General features: G+C 37.2%; 1 non-coding gene across 1 annotated transcript; it reads right to left on the bottom strand.

The window, feature by feature from the left end:
- Positions 1–3,732: 3,732 nt before the first annotated feature.
- LOC111814532 lies at positions 3,733–3,837 on the bottom strand. Its single transcript, XR_002819498.1, has one exon. It is a non-coding gene; the product is annotated as a U6 spliceosomal RNA (small nuclear RNA).
- Between the last annotated feature and the right edge of the window lie 915 nt (positions 3,838–4,752).

Below are 4,752 nucleotides of genomic sequence, written 5' to 3'. Positions count from 1 at the left end.
CTAAGGAGTGAATAAATGTGGATCTTTAATAAAATTTCTGAATGATATCATCATTACAAGACTTTGAGAATATTGGTGATGTAAGGGAGCAAGGAGGTCTCAGATATGAAGGAAAAACAGTGTTTTTTACCAGACAATTCAAAGGCAAGGTACATCAGCTTTTAAAAAGAATTGTTCTTTTTACACATTTCCTGTAGAACATATAAGTTTCTGCCACTTTAATGGTATGTTCCAAAGAAAGCTATTGTTTATATTTGCCAAAGTCACCTACAGTTTTAATTACAAATCGCCAAGATCCCTTGGCCACAGAAAGATGTTTCTTGTCTTGGTTTTGTAGGCATGTTTCTTTTGTCTGAAGTAACATTGTCTTTTTTCTCTCTTACTTTCTTTCTCTCTTTCTTTCAAATGTATTTGGTACAGAGTCTCACTATGTAGTTCGAGCTCATGGTGATTCTTTCATTTTCAGCCTTTATGGTGCTAGGATTACAAGTATGTGTTACCATGCCCCATCTCAGTGGCCAGCTCAGTGTGCCCAGGGATGTGGCCTGCCCAGGATGTGGTGCTAGGGGTCAAACTCCAGTACCTATGCTTGTCTAAGCAGGCACTTATTCTGCTGAGCTATGTAGCAAGTCCTGTAACATTGTATTTCAATCTTGTCCTTTATGATGTAAATATATGACCTTATTTCTCATAGATTCCAATATTTAGAATTTTTGATGCATTTATCTTTTGCTTTGTGAGACAGTTGGAGTTTCTGTGGTATTTGGTATAATGTCATTCTATTTTATACTTAGTAGTTCTTGGTAAATTCCATATATAGGATATATATATATATATATATATATATATATATATTATAGAGAGAGACAGAGAGAGACAGAGTGAGACAGAGAGACAGAGACAGAGACAGACAGACAGAGATACAAAGAGACAGAGAGGGCCAGAAGGACTGATTTCTGTTGAAAGGAGCTAGATGGTGGCCATTAGTATAACCTAAGGGCTGAGAATTTAGCTAAGCAGCATAATTTCTTCCTGGCCTGAGTGAAGTCCTAAGTTTGATTCGCTATACAAAAATAATTAATGTAATTCACCTTTTAGTCTAAAAACTTGGGGGAGAAAAAGGGAGCACATTCAGGAAACAAGTTCTTCATAATATCCATACTGGGAAGACACAGGTACCATCATCTTTTAATGTGTATTCAAGGACATAACAAGAATTACAGGGCCAGTCAAATAGCTCAGCAGATTCAAGCGCCTGCAAGCAGGTGCAGGGACCAGATACTTGATCACCGGGCCTGCCATGCTGACCCCACCCCTGGGGCGCACTGAGATAGCAATTGAGACTGGGTGTGGTTGTACATACCTATAATCCCAGCTCTTGGGAGGCTGTAAACAGGCAGATCACTACAAGTCTGATCCAGTAGTGAGACTCTGAACACCCTGTAGACCCTTCCCTAAAAATGAAAAAAAATTACAGAATTGTATAAGAAATTAACAAAAACAGAAGGTGAGACAGAAATCAGGTCTTGCATGGCTGCGGCACTTGATGGTGTTGTTGTAGAATGCCTCATTTACAGCTGGACCTAGGTGGAAACCAGAGAAGACAGGGAAGCCATGGCTACATCCACAGGCAAAGCCACAGCCATTCTGTGTTCTGCTCTGCCTGCCAGTGGGGACCATGGTCACTACTGTTACTGTCCCTGCCTACCAATATGTTTAGTGACAAGATCTTCAAAGCTATAGGACTGTAGATAATGTGTAAGTGTACTCTACTTCCCAAGAAATGTATTTTACCAACATTCTATTCTTACTATAATATATTTTTAAATAGAGGTTATTGGACCATAATGTTGACATTACCATCTTTGTCAAAAGTCAGTGCAAAGCTTCTAATGCTATCATATTTACTTATTTATTTCTGTTCATTATGAAACAGTTTCAAAATAGATTAGTATGACAGTTACAATAATTAATACATTGCATATTATTGTCTTCATAGCAGTTATTCAGAGGACAAGATGTAGACATAATAGCTCATCTAAACAATATTAGTACAAATCTTCTCAATGAACTAAGAGAAAGTAGCTGTATATCTATCCTAACTATCTTGTGTATACATATACATACATACATACATACATACATACATACATGTATTTTTTTTCTCACAGCAAAACAGTATTTTATTTATACTTTTGCAAGTTTAGTAACATGTGATACAGGGTTTCCTAGTGACTAAAAGCTGATTTCTTTAACCAGACAGATTTTTAATCTCAGGACTGAGGTAGCTTGTTTGCTTTAGGCACTGAGGTCTAGTCCTGCCTACACATATTTGATCCTTTTCCTAGCTTCCATGGTTCCCAACATATCCACCCTTTTTGTTTTGTTTTGTCAGAGATGTGTGTTCCATTGCAGTTAGAGAAGCTATATTTAGAGAAGTCTCTAAAGAACCGTTTGATACTTGATGCCAGTCCAAAGATTATAGGTACTGGGCCTATATTGCATTATTTTGTTGAACTCAAGTACCAATGATATCACTTAAATGACCTTATGGAGACACATCAGAACCTGGACTTTGATTTACTCGTTAACTGTCAGAAATAGGAGCATGTCCAAAGAAAGTGAAAAGGACTAAGAAAATGGACCAATGCATTTGCCACTCATCCCACATTTCTGGCTTATTGGAGAATAAAACATTACTTAATATGAAAGAGAATTGCTGCTTTATTTAATTATGAACACTTTCTGCTACATGTTTTCAATCTCCCTGGAGATTCTATCTCCCTGGAGTTCTGAATCAATTCTTAAATATTGATTAGTGACAATTTTACTTTCTCTAAATGAAAAACCCAAAAAGATGAAAGCTCAAGGATCTAATTACTTCTAATATAGTTCCTCAATTCATTCTGTCTTCTGTATCAGAAACAATGTAAACACCTTAAATATTTTAGTGTTAAAACATGGGATTTGCATCACTCTCTTATATTAAGGGCATCTTTGTCATATCTAATTAGGAAGAAAATATAAAATTTTAAGGTTTTAAAAATATCCAAAATATTTCATTCTTTGATAACTGCTAACTGTTGGTATTATTATCCAGGTATAGAAATGTTCTCATGATGAAATAATGAAAAATTAGATGTAGTTTTTAAATTAAGGTCAAATTCACTGAATGAACATAGATCTTAAAAAGACAGAAAATAGTTTATGCATATATGCATAGACAGATGGCAGATCAATACATGTGTTTTTGATGTCACAGGCACCAAAGGATCACAATGCTGCTGTGTCCCTCACAGGTTAGAAAACTCTGAACTGACTCTGAAAATTCTTCCTGAATTCATCTTCAAACACTTTCTCATGCCATTCTAATTTTAATATCAAGTTGCAGTCCACATCCCATATGATAAAACTCTGGGAAGATAGCTAAGATAATTATACTACTAAGTTCTGTTAGTTCAGTGAGAGGAACTACTCGTATTTATAGTGTTTGAGCAATCTTGCATGCCTATATCTGGTAATCTGAGAAGCTACTTTAAAGATAACAATATGCAATATAATCACCACTGTTGAGTTTACTATCTTTCTTGTTGGAATTCTGTATATTTTTATTGTTTTTTATGATCCTTAAAATTGAAAACAAAGAAAAGCTTTAACAACAGAACCTCTAGCATACCATTAACAGATTCTAAGCTTAGACAATGGACACACACCATTTTTGTTTGTTTGTTTTTTTATATGGAACACATCATGAATTTGCATGCCATCCTCGCTCAAGGGCCACACTAACCTTCTCTGTATCTGTTCCAATTTGTAGGACATGTGCTGTTGAAGCAACGCAAGTGCGCGCAATGCATTTTTATCTCCCACAGGATTTGTGCGTCTGGGTGAATATTACGGACTCTGCTCTGGGCGACTGGAAGTGAACCCTGGCGGAGGCTGGACTCTGGTTTCCGGTGTGAACATCTCCTTGCTCACTGCCCAGGTCATCTGTGCAGAGCTGGGGTGTGGCAAGGCTGTGTCTGTCCAGCAGACCATGCTCAGCAGTGCCAGTGAGCAGGTCTGGGCTGAAGAGTTCCAGTGTGCGGGGAAGGAGCCAGAGCTCTCATTCTGCCCCAAAGTGCCCTGTGCTGGAGGCAGCTGCCAGCAAGGTGGAGTTGTTGAGATTGTCTGCTCAGGTGAGACTCAGCAGGACTTCAGCCTCTCTGCAGAGTCTTCACATGCCATTTTTACCATATTCCGTTTCTGTCTCTGTCCCCCCATGCTTCTCTCTGTTTCCTTCCCCACTTCCCCATCTCTCTGTTCCTCCTATTCCTTAGCCACTTCCTCCCAAATTCCCCCGTTCATCCTTCTTCTCTTTCCTCTCCTTTCCTCTACTTCTTGTTACTCCTCTGCTTCTCTTTGCTGCTTAAGATAACAAATTTGCATTTAAGATGGTTTTATATATCTGAGTTTACTCTTGAATTGTTTGAATTTCAGTGTTTTTGTTGTGAAATTTGGTATTTGTCTTAATTCTAAGTCAAAAATTCTGTCTTCATTATAGTCCTTAATTTTTACCTCAAATGCCTTATTTTCAATTAGAAATGATTTCTTTGATTGATTTTAACAATTTGATATGAGAAGTTGTATTCATATTTTTAAGTACTTATTTTTCTTCTATTTTGTCCTACGTTCTTTGATCATATCTAAGCCTCGTATCTGCTACCTCCTACAAATTTCCAATGGATATTTCTGCCTTTAATCTTATCTTTT

The sequence above is a fragment of the Octodon degus genome, unplaced genomic scaffold, assembly GCF_000260255.1.
Source record: "Octodon degus isolate 3935 unplaced genomic scaffold, OctDeg1.0 scaffold00346, whole genome shotgun sequence".
Lineage (NCBI taxonomy): Eukaryota > Metazoa > Chordata > Mammalia > Rodentia > Octodontidae > Octodon > Octodon degus.
This window is presented reverse-complemented; position numbering and strand designations above follow the sequence as displayed.